Consider the following 13465-nt stretch of genomic DNA (forward strand, 5'->3'; position numbering starts at 1 on the left):
TTCAAATTCCCTCTCTTGAGGGGGTTTGAAATCCACCGTGAGAGCTTGGATTACACCTAAAATCATTTCAATAGTTGCAAGTGTAACATGTGTGTCACACTATGCATTGTCATTTTATTGGGCACATGGCCCACTAATGATGATCAGCATTGTCTAAACATTGTCCATATAAATCAGCACCATCCCAACATAGTCCAGCACCGTCCAAACACTGTCCATGTAAAACAACGATTAAAAATCGTTGATTAGTCACTCAGACATGATCTTGTGCTTCTGGCCCATTTGAGACTTGAAATTTCATCATTTTTGGGCAAAACATATATTTCAACAGGCTTATCACAATTATTGTGCCAAAAATTATAATCTCACTAATTAGAGATATTAAAGTTGATTTAGTAATTAAATTCAAACCCCTATAAATATTACATACATAGCTACTTTTGGATTAAAGTTGATCCACACTAGGGTGCCAAACAAGCTATGAGGATTTCAAATCCAAACAGTTCTAAATCAATGGGGATCCAAATCCATGCTCCCAAATAGGCCCTTAAAGTCTTTAATCTATCTCATTTTTAGAGTCATACCTTAACATGATAGGGCTAAATAGATGTATAGAGTGAATCCTTCACAGGTATCACTTAAGTTGATTCACTAGGTGAGCCATAGTATGTAAAAATGCATGACACTTGGGAGGTGTTTGTTTTTCATTTTACAGCGTGTAAATTCTTGCAAATGGATAAAGATTAATTACAATGTAATTCGTCGCTCTTTTTTCCTAGGTTGATAATGATTGCTGGCTTTTTGTACACTAAAACTGGGGAAGGTTTAAATTTTATATGATGCCCACTGTGATACATGTGGCTTATCCACACTGTCCATCCATCTTACGGGGTGACTTTAGGGCATAAGCCCAAAATTGAGGCAAATACAAAGGTCAAGTGGACAACGCCACATGAAGCAGTGGGTTGAACGCCCACCATTAAAAACCTTTTACAATCACGATTTCCTATGGTGTGAGCCACGTGAGTTTCAAATTTGCCTCATTTTGAGGCTATGCCCTAAAATGTTCAAAAAAAATAAATGGACAGCATGGATGTGTCACATATATCACGGTGGACCCTATGGATTTAAATTAGTCTTTTTGGATTGAGTTTCAAGGTGGAATTACTCTTGGCTTTCAAACGGACATAAATAATAATAATAATAATTAGCTATTTAAAGATGCTTACTAGTACTTACCTTCATTTTCAACAAAACAAACATCCCTTGGCTGAAGCTTTCTAACCTACCATTCACCTATTTTCTATATTAGAGTCACCTCCTGAGTATACCATATTAATTTTAGGAAAAACATAGTTAATCCAAACTCTAGATCAATTTGATTTTGAGCCTGTTGCCAGGGTACCACACATATGAAAGTGTAAGGCTCCACACTCAAGTGCAATTAACAATCATCCAACAACCGTGTTCCTTGATTTTAAAAGTGCTTTTCCCTGGTCTTTAGAAGTGGAAAGGATGGTGGGAAACAGGACATGCGTTTAGAAAAAAAACACAAATTTGAAAAAAAAAAAATATTTTCTAAAATTGATTAAGTGGTAATCAAATACATGACATACCGGTAACATGTCATTAAAAACTTCTTGTGGGCCACAAAAGTTTTGGATCAAGCTGACATTTGTGTGGTCTCTTCATCCAGACCCTTGTTGACCTTATCAACAGATTGGATGGCAAATAAGCATTTCGGTGGACCCATTAAGTTTTTAATGGTGGGGATTCAATCACTATTGTTTCCTGTGGTTTGATCCACATAAGATTTGGATCTGCTTCATTTATGGGATCATGCCTTAAAATGATATTTCAAAACAGTTGGACGGTGTGGATTTAAGGCACATACATCACTTTGAGCCTCACAGTCAGGGGTCCGACCCACCTTGGTGGATCCGGGGTCTCACCCAATCCGCTCCCCTGAAACAGGTGCTTTACAGGATTCGGTCCAGTCATACTTGCCAAATATCCAGCTGGGAGGAGATTAGGTGCGGCCCGGCCTCACCAAAGATGGTGCGGCTCTAAATGCAGGGCTCACTTTGATTTATTTTTCATATATCCACGCCGTCCATCCATTTTTTCATGTCATTTTAGGGCATGATCACAAAATGAATAGATCAAAATCTAAAGTGGAGCATACTACAGTAAACAGTGGTGGTTGAAGGCTTCTTAAACTTTGTTGATAAGGTTACATGAAGGGAAAAACTAAATATCAGCTTAATCTTAAACTTTGTTTGGCCATTAATGGTCAATCACCACTTTTTACCATGGTATGGTCCACTTTAGAATGGGATCTGCTTCAATTTTTGGTCCAAGTCCTAAAATGATCTATAAAAGTAGATGGACGGCTTGGATATAAAGTAAATACATCAAGGTGGGCCCCACGGTAAGGGCCGTACTGTCTTGGGTGAAGCCGGGGCCGCACCCAATCCGCTCCCTATCCAGCTATTCCTCTGTTATTTTGTAAACTGAATGAAGAAATTTGGATATTTAGACCCACATGATCAGCATACGCAAAAGCTTTTCTACCATTGGTATTGCACTGCAACATTTCCGTATTACTCCTATCACCAAAAGTAGAAAAAGAGGTGCATAATAATAAAAAAGCTAGGGTATAAATAGTGGACCCCTTTTACCCAAAAGTTCAAAGTATCTTTCCGAGTGCTTTTGAACATTTATTTGAAAAACAGGACAGCTTGTCATTTGAAAATTGAAACATGCATGTGTAATCAGAAATGGTACACTACAGCTTCCTTCTAATAACGGACAGCTCACATGCTATGAAAGTGTCTTTCTCAATACAAGAAAACGACATAAAATGGGTGGGGATTGCAACATCGATCCAAACACACATAGAGGGTCCATATGGGTGTTTGTGGTCCCTAATACCGATTGAATGGATGATATTGGACGGTCCCTGATATTCTTATTTCAACCAAGATCTTTGGTGGAGAAGGCAAGAAAATCTAAGTAGCTTAGCGTAGATTGTGTTTTAGAAGCTCATTAAGAGAATAAGTACACCGGACAGCCCTACCAACTATAATTCAACGGTACATCCAAAACTACCTTAAAGTTGCGTTTGGTGTATTGGAAATAGTGGTGGGGCTAGATTGATATCCACAGGAAACAACGATAGAAGTTGGTGGCACTCGTACATGATGGATCTGCTTACTATCACCCCAGCCGTTCGTTCGTGATAAGGCTGTTTAAATGCACGATGGACTAACAATTTCAGTCTTTTAGCAATTAAGGGTGACAGTTGGCCGGTAGTGCCCGGGCTAACAACCTCGACCGGGCGTTGGGCCAGTCTCAGACCTACTAGCTTGTCATGTGGACTTGGGCTTCGGCCTTGGATGCATGGCTGGATTAAATTTAATGCTTTGGCTCAAGTCATTTTCGCCCGACCGGGACTTGATATGTTTATGTGTTATATAAACTGCAGATATGCCATTCCAATCCTCAGCTAACCCATCCATCCATCCATCCATCCTCATATATATAGCTCACTTGATCAACGAATAGATTAAGAACATAGGGATTTTATTAACTTTTGGGCCTGATTGGGCTTGGGCTTATGGGATACTGCTGTTTTTCTTCCTTTTATACAAGATATTATGTGCAATTAACCAACATAATATTGAATTCGGTTAAAGTGCAAGGAGTTATTAGGTCAACTGTTCCATAATGTATAGATGGAATTAGAAAGGAAATGATTACAATAGAAGTTATTTACAAATCCAATTACCTTTGTAATTACTAAAATAACATTTTATTTATTTTTAATGAAGTTAATAAGAATGGCACGTTCTTGATTATAAGAAAAGTAAAAAAAATAAATTATATTTCTCGAAAAAATGTAAAATAATATAAATATTATCTTCATCGTGCATTTTGACTAATTGCGGCGTCTTTTGTGGATTTCCATACAAAGCTTTTGTATCAGTCGAATGGTTGTCCTAAGTCTATAAATCTTTCCAGAATGTTCTCTTTATTGGGATATGCCAAGCTCGGGCCTTATGCCTTAAGTGTTGAGCTGAGCTTTGAGTCTTGGTTGGTCAGCTTCTCTCTTAGCTTAGATCTGTGAATAGAGCTGTAAAAATCCAACCAAAAGGTACTGCAAGAGGAGAAGTGATGTAGGATGTGTCACATATACATTCATAGCATGGTTAGACCAAAAGAAGGTGGACTGTAAATTGATAATAACTTTTGATCTGAGTATTGTTACGATGCACTAAATTGAGTATCATGAACCGATGTAGCACGAGAACTTGAGAACGAGTTCTTTTGAAGTAGAGGGGATTGATGTAGAGCAGGCTGTAGACACTTTCATGTCCAAAATGTATCAGAGAAGGCCCGATCAGAGGTAGAAGTCATCGAGATTGGCAAAACCTTAAAACAAACATATCTCGTAAACTAGAATGATTTATTCGACGTATCGTATATGATTTTGGGGTAAGATGAGCTACTTTAGCCAACCAACCCGACTATTCAGGATCCCCCACACTGAATTTGCGAGATTCTATCATATCGACGGCCGAATTAAATGTTTAATATCATTTTTACTATTTATAGTAAGTTTTAGTTTGATTACAACTTTTCATTTGTTGGGCTTAAGGAGTTGTGTCCAACATGAAAAATGCTTAGAATAATTAGGAGAATAACGTGGTTAAGCCATATAGGACACTTACTATAAATTTTTTTTTACTATTTATAATAAGTTATGAATTTTAAGGAGTTTTAGTTATAATTTGCTTTTGATTTTTCTCCCATTACTTGGTATCCCTATTTAAAGGGGTGTCAACTCGTTTATTTTATTTATCAATCATTGAAGAAGTTTCTTTCATATATTTTAAAATTATTTCTATTTTTTTTGTCTCATGAATCTGCTTAAGTTTTGGCCTCATGTACTAAATTGATCTGAAAAAATGGATGAACAGTGTGGATGCAACACACATCACAGTATGCCCCACAGAATATAGTCACTAAGAATATGTCTCCGGGCAATCTGGGTCCCTGTTGTGGAGCCATCCGATCAGCAATGTCAAAAATTGAACAATAAGGTCTAGTGCAGAGCAGTTAAGCCATGTTCTCGAAATACATGGTCGATAATGCAAGCCTTCGTACACGTGGTTTGTAGACAATAAGGATATTTTTTAAATGGCAAACAACCTTAGTTTTTAACGTCCTACCCCAGTCGGTATGCAATGAATGGACAACATAAGTCGATCAAGACCATTCCACGTGTGGGCCTTTTTTTTTTCCTTAAATACTGTGTGGAGCTTACTGTTGCAGAAAAAAGGAAAAAAAAGAAGAGCGGAGTGTGATGGATGACACGTGGCATACAAGAAACTCACATTAAACTGTCCAAGACCCAGATTAGATGTATGATGATCCAAATGCATATCTCATCATCTGCCTACCAGAATTATTGTGGACATTTCTTGGATGGCTTAAAAATGAAAGTTGTACAATGTTCCTATTTTCAACAAACACTTCAATAGATATAACATTTGAAGAAATCAATGTAGGCCCATGAAACAAAATTAGTTTTCAAGCCTTACTCTTAGCTCAGTTTCAACACTGTCAATGGCCCAATTGTATTTCCACAACATGGGCTGCACATTGTTCATGGATAGGGACCTGCTCATCATCAAAGATATAGTTCGCTGAGGTGCATGATCTATAAAAGCGGGGCAGATGGTTTGGTAATCCAAACCGTCGATCTGATTAATCACAAAATAGATGGGGTACTATGAACTAGAAATATTTCAAATTGGAAGATCATAGCCCTTCAATATTTAGGCAGCGTTTGGATGCTCGAATCATTTGAATTTTTAAACGTTCGGTTAGCAATGTTGTTTCGTAGCATTCACTTGCAGTTTAGTTCCATTCATACTCAGCCATTTGAAAGCAATGTAATTGCAACCTGATGCTCAGATCGTCAACACAAACGCGCTAATGAAGCAAAATATACAATTTGTTTTTCTGCACATTGTGAAAGCAATAAATGCAATTCAATTGGATTGTGCAACCAAACGCACCCTCATTCACATGCTGACCATGGGTAAGAGTGAGGTTGAAATGGATGCACGAGTACGTGGGGCCCATGGCTCGATCTTACTGTTGATCTAGTGGGCCGAAGCTGTTGAGGCGGTGGAAGCTTCCACACTTGGACTATGCTTCCATTCCCTTTTGTGTATGTATGTTCGGTTGAATCCTAGTCTCCTATGTCACATGTTCTCTCACATTGTGTGATCTATATAAGAATGGTCATGAGTAGAAAGAGATTTAATTTCATTAATTTTATTTTACATGTATTTTTTAGTGTGAGATTTTTTATATGGGTTTCGTTTCTCTTGTTTCTAGGAAAAAAAGAAGGATTTGTGTTGCTGCCTATGGAATAGGCAAATTATTGAACCATGTAAATTTTTATGTCTTATTTCTTATTTTGATCCGGTTCTTGTAGCTTTTACTTGATCAGTTTCTTTTAAGTTTTAGCTTCACCTACAATAATCACATGAATGAAAATGTTTTTTGCAACATAAATGTGAGTGAGGAATCCCCTAATGGAACAATCTTAAGTTCTAAAACCCCTTTACCAGTGAGCTGCAATAGTAGACGGGTAAGAAGCACTTCCCATGCTTAGAGGGCTGGGAATTGGATGTCTGATATCTTCCTATCAGGGGCCTCAGAGAAATCTTTCATCTACATTGGGTCCCATCCAGATCAATCGTCTGGATATCCAAGCAATGGGTTGCACAGGTATAAACTCCAGGCTCAGTGGGTGTGCCTGGCTCCTGGATTCGTAGGGTGGGCCTGGGTCTGGGTCAAAGTCAGCCTGAGCTAGCAAGCCCAACCCAAAAGTATAAGGCCTCGCCCGATCTTGACCCAAATTTGAAAACAGAGCACGAATGTGGGCCTGACCTCAACCCGATTGAAAGATTGTTAAGCCCAAACCTAGGCCGTTAAGGAATCGCAAAAACCCATTTATTGCAAGAAGACGCAGGCAATGTATCATATAATTCCCTTTTAGTACTCATACTAAAGAATAATCTTAATAAGAAAACTAGTTCATGTTGGTTTTCTGTTTCATCCTTACAGTGGGCCCTATCAAGGATTAGCCATGGTTGTCATCATCATTACCTTAGGTTTACCTCAACTAATTAATTAGGGTCACCTATACAAATACTATTCCTAATCTATCATAGGTCATGTCCTTAGTTATATCAAACTTATGTCACCAAATGTTTTCTTACTACTCTTCTAAAGGTTCTCCTTACCATTCAAGACCTATCAACTTTAACAAACTAACTTTTAACAGTTGTAGTTCTTAATCTGCATGTGGCCAAGCCTTCTAAGCATACTTAGTTTTGTTTATTTGCAAGATCATAAATTATAGGCCGTGTCCTGAGCCTAAAAGAATGGTTTTAAGACTCATACGAGCCTTATGTGACACCCACCAGTTCGATACCCCAAGTCACCATGAAACGAGTCAATTCAGCCCCAACTTCACCCACACAGAGCTGTATATGAACTGAGTTAAGCTTGGTTAAGCTGCTTGACTCGACTTGGAAAAGCTCGACTTGAAACTAAGTTCAAGCCGAGTTGAGCTGAATTTTTTAGCTCGAGTCCGAGATACACCGAACTCGACTCGACTTGTCTTGAAACTTATTTGGTTCAAATCAATTTGACTCGAATCAGGTTCACTTTATATATATATATATATATATATATTGGATCTCAGCTTATAGGCTCAAATTCAAACTCAGCTTGAAAGATTGAGCTCAAGCTTGGCTCGAACTCGACTGGAGTTGGCCCGAGGCGCTGACCAAGCTGAGTCGAGATTGCCAATCAGGCTCGAGGATTGAGCTGAGTCGAATTCAAGCTAGGGTAGCTTGCTGGCCGAGCTAGGCCGATCTCGACTCGGTTCACGTGTACAACTCTACCCACACACTCACACTATAGTGGCTTTTCATTGTAATGGGTACTCGATTGAAACTCCTGTGAATCTACCACTTGGTACATGTCGGTTGGGCTTTCAAGCATGAGTGGAATATCCCAACAGCGACATATCTCAAAACCCAATTATTGTCCTTTTTGAACCATTGGCCATCCATATTAGGTCTTACAACCGGCAACCCATAGTTCGTACGGTTGAGAGAGGTGCTTATACTGTTCCCATTCCATCACCTCCAATCATATCATATCTTTTAACAATATTAGTAATGTACGTAAGCATAGGTGTATATGATTCACCCAAATCTTGCACTTGAATAAAGACACGCTCAAAATAGGAGGATATATAGCATCTGTAGATGATTCTACTTCTTTAGAAGATAGTACTCATCTAATGCTCCTCTCTACAGAGCTGAAAGGTCCTAACTTGATCTAAATTTCTCCACCTCCACAATCCATGATGTGGGCCATTTTTGCTAGAGGTTCCAATCCATACACTAGGACCCACACGGATATGATTCATGTTTTCTGCGTGGTGGGCCATTATCGATTAGTGTCCCCACCACTAGTGTAATGAATCAATCAGCCCGCCTTTCTACTCCTATAATTTTTCTGCTGAAATTTTCTAAATTTTCACATTGTCTTATCAATGGGTGAAAGTAAAAAAGTTTTGATGATGGATTGCAATTTTTCTATGAAATTTTCACATTGTCTTATCAATGGGTGAAAGAAAAAAAGTTTCGATGATGGATTGCAATTTTTCTATGAATAGTGTCATGAATGGTGCTATTATATATTTGAAGATAGTGACAGCGAATTCATCTGGACAGATATCATGTACCGGATCTCATCGTAACTCTACAGTTAAGCGTGTTTGGGGAAGAGCAGTAGACAAAAGGTGCTTAGATAGTCGATGAGGATGCCAATCGCATCCGGTCGCCATGCATGGCCTTTTCTTTGAGGTGAACATTAGTATGAATTCAGGGTCACATGACTACATGATTTTAAAGTGGAAAGAATACTTTAGGGTATTGAGTGATGAGAAGCTGTGTCATTGATGAGGTCCTTGGCCAAGGTGGGACATGCTTAATTTGTGGCCATTCATTTGAGTGTGCTCTAAGTGGGCGTTTCAATTGAAATGCCATTTTTCCTTTTCTTTTGGTACCCTTTTTCCCTGTGATTTTTGAGCCATGAAATGTACTATGGACCCAATCAACGGTCAGGATTGGTTCATCGGAGTGTCCAAGTGTCACAATTGGAATTATACTCTACCATTAGGTGATGAATTTGAGTAGAAGTAGCTATTTTATTTTACTTAGAGAGTGCTGCACATGTGCCATATGTCGCATTCGTTTTTGGTTCGTGAGTGATGACATAAAGAGAAATGGCTTCTTTTTCTTTCTTTCTTCTTTTTTTGGGGGACCCATGTAACCAAAAGCTCTATTGTGCCCACCATAATGCTGACGGGACATCCCTAGTGGGGGTGGCTAACAGTGCGTGTACAGACAATTGGTGTATACTAACAAGCTAACCCAAAAAAAAAATAATAATAATAAAAATGTCCTGACCTAAGGCGGAAATGAGGTAGATCCAAAACTCAATTGAGCTACAGCATAGGAAACTGTGGACCAGATAGAGACATCCACTATTGAAACCTTCCTAAGGCCCACCTTAATATTTATATGCCATCCAACCTGTTCATAAGGTGATTCAAAACTTCTGTGGGCCCCAAAAAGTTTTCAATGATAAGCGAACATTTACACGGTTGATTATGGTGTGATCCACTTGTGTTCTGAATCTAAATTCTGTGAGCCCCAAGAAGGTCTCAATGAGAAGTGTTCAATTCCCACTGTTGCTTGTGATGTGGTTCACTTAGAGTTTGGAATCTGCTTGACTTTTTAACTCACGTCCTAACATTAGCCGGTGAAACTGATAGACCAGGTGAACTTAAACAGAATTCGCTGTGGATCCACAAAACTTTTAAATACAGGCTCCTTGTAACAGGGTCGCAGGAAATTCAAGTCCAGGCACTTAATTATAGTCTCTTATTTCAAAGAAGTATGTTATTTGAAAGGATTGCTGATAGCACAGACCAAGTGCTCCATTCAGGTACCTACATAAAGGATTGCTGATAACACACCAAGGACTCCATGCATGCTATTTATTTTTCTGGATTTTAACCTACAAAACTTATCTATTGGTCCATACAACCCCTTATCAATATTCCAAATAAACCCCTGTCTAAGCCATTAGTAGAAAAAAAACCCTACCTTCAGTCAGCCATGCAAGCCACTTATGAACCATTTACCATATAAAATATGGCCATGATGGTCATTAGGTTCGATGCGCATTTGTATATGACCAAGATGGTATCATTATCTTTGCATATGATCCAACCCGTTTCGGATTATTCCCACTAGAATGAAGGGAAAGCATAAAGATTAGCTGGATTTAAAACTTCTATGGGCCCAAGAAGGTTTTATTGGTTGGTGTCCAATTCCAACTAGTTCTTGTTGTGTGGCTCACTTGAGTTTTGAATTTGCTTAATTTTTGGGCTTGGATCCTACTATGTGGTGGTTTAATGAATGAACAGAGTAGATGTCATACAAACATTGCAGTGGGCCACATCACTATCATGCCCCGACAATCATTTCCTTAAAGATAAAACACCCATTTCCACATCTAAGGCTGGTTTCTATCAGTCAAAATCAAAATGGGAGTGTTTTTTACTACTCCCCAAGAATATGGACTAAATGACAGGAGTTCATATGTCAAAATCCTTTTGTTTTTGTTTTTGTTTTCCTAAAGCAACCATGACAACCATAATACAAACCTTTGAAACCTGTTGAAACCTTAAACAAGAAGTTTCAACCCTTACTACCTATATAGGGTACATAAGATAGGAGCTTTTGCAGTTTCTCAATGCATGTGAAGCTACAAAATCTTGGATCCTCACTCTTGCTCGGGTGGTAGACTCTTAGGAGTTTCAACACCCGGTTAAGGGTTCAAGTATCCATAGGTGGTGAAATTCCACTAGCGTGAGTGTGTGGGGTGTGTGTGCGTGTGTTTAAAAAAAAAAAAAAAAAAGCTATAAAATCTTAGAAAGAGGCTGAGCCCTTCTTGAAGACCCTACAGTGGAGGGGATGACTATGAGCCATGGCACAAAAATGACATAGTTGTGCAATCCTCCACTTGAGCAGTTAGCATTATTCAATCAAAGTGATTCTAAAGCTTCTATGGGGCCCACCAGGTGAGTGAGTGGTCCAGATGTCATACATTCATCCATTTCTCCCACTGATTCCAGCTTGAAACGATAAAGATCCTCATTTCTTCCACCTTAGAAGTTTGTAGCTTAATTGGCATATATATGTAAAAAACATCCGGCCCTTTCAGATGTGGGCAACAGTGGGCAGGTGGCCCACCCTGTAGGGCCAGGGTTCAACCCTTAAACTTGGCCTGAGGGCTGGACCAGGCTTGAAATCTTGGCTAAGGCACATTGGGCTTCTCTGGGTAAATAACGAATGGCCCAGCTTGTTGGCCCAGTCCAATATTCAAGTGGCCCACCACTTTATAAAAAGAATGGACGGTTTAAAGACACTTGTGCCACACATATAAGTTTAAACTTTGGATTCAGGTCATGTTTCAATAATCCAAACCGTTTATGTAATATGACTAGGTTTAAATGATGGATTAAAAGAAAATAACCCCTTGGATTTGATTATTACAAACCTTTGATCATTTACATCTTTTGCTTGGTGGGGTCAGGGCCGGGGCTACAGCCATTTCAGCCTGATTAGTGCTAATGCTGGGCTAAATCCTGGTCCATTGCTACCTGTGATTACAGATTGGCCTAAAAATTGGGCCCACTTGAAGAGTTGGTGACGTGGGGAGACATGAGGTCGAGCACCATCTTCCTCGAGGGAATAACTATTCCGAATCCACCGAACTTCTCTGGATTCCTCAGAGACACTTCTTGAATCCATGAGAAAGAAAATAAGAAATAAATTCTATAAAATTCAAAATTAATTGATAAATGAAATAAATGAGTTCACAACCCCTTAAATAGGGGTACTAAACAATGAGAGAGAAATCAGAATCAAACTACAACTAAAACTCATAGAATTCACAACTTACTATAAATAGTAAACTTACTATTTATAGATGGTCGTGATGTCTACTAATGCGCAAGGTTTTCAGCCAAAAATAATGTCCTATTTGGCTTTACTAAGCTGTTCTCCTAATTATTTTAAGCACTTCTCACGTTGGGCGAAACTCCTAAAGCCAACGGTTGAAGAGTTACAATCAAACTAAAACTTAAAAATAGATTTAAACTAGGGAAACCATCATCGATCTGGTTGTATTACGCAAATCCAGCTCGCGCAACCTGGCGTAGTGGGTTTGGTGGCTAAAGTATCTCGTTCTATCCCAAAATCATATATTTACGATAACTCATTCTGGATTGGGAGATTTGCCCGATTTAAGGTGTGACGATTCAGATCACTTTTGTCGTTGACTAGACCTTTTCTAATCCATCATGGCAATGAAATTGTCCGCGACTAATTGGCCAGATTTTTGGCCAGAGCATCCATGCAGTGGTTGCCACCTGATAGACGGCTCATATCTCACGTTACGTGTGCGCTGGCACTTAAATTGGATCATGTGCTACACTTGACATGTGTGATTTAGCAAAACTATTTCGTAGGAAATTGAAATGCTGAAGAAAGCTTTGACAGGGCGTGAAACCCGATGCAACTGACTGTTTTCTTTTCATATTAATGAAAAAAATTCAAAATGCAAATTCCAATTTAAGGCATTACTGCATTCGAACTGAGTGACCATTTTCGGTAGTCATATTCATGCGGACGGCCCTTAGCCATGGTCCAATAATAATAAAAAAGAGATTTTTGTTTTTTTGAGTTATGGCACTTAATAGTATTAGAAATATTCCACTTTTTCTAATAATGGTTTGGTGGTCCAAAAGGCATTTGAAGATCCTTTTGATCGATGAAGGGTCGTTTTACATGTCTTATCTTTACACTTTTTTAACACATCAAAATAAAGTATTTATCTTTTTCTTCTTCTTCTTCTCTCTCTAAACTTGTGTGAAATCCGGACCTTTCATCAGGAAATCCATATCTTGAATGGCGGGCAATTGCTGGTTGTCAAACTGATCAAATTATCCTAGCCATTTGATTGTTGGGCTATAAAAAACTAATATCCAATGTGACTGACGGTTCACAGTCAGTATGTTAAATTCTCTACATCCAGTGGGAGCGAAGTATTATTTTGTGGTATGCAGACCACTTACCATTGAACCATATGATGAATGGTCTGGATTTTGTGTGACCTACCGTACCAATGCTGTTAAAATGCACTAAAGGGTTGTTTGGCATCATGGGTTTTTGCAATTAGGGACTAGAATCCAAGATTTTCAATGAAAATGACATTTGTAACCTTTTAAAAA

This window comes from Magnolia sinica, chromosome 1 (genome assembly GCF_029962835.1).
Source record: "Magnolia sinica isolate HGM2019 chromosome 1, MsV1, whole genome shotgun sequence".
Classification (NCBI taxonomy): Eukaryota; Viridiplantae; Streptophyta; class Magnoliopsida; order Magnoliales; family Magnoliaceae; genus Magnolia; species Magnolia sinica.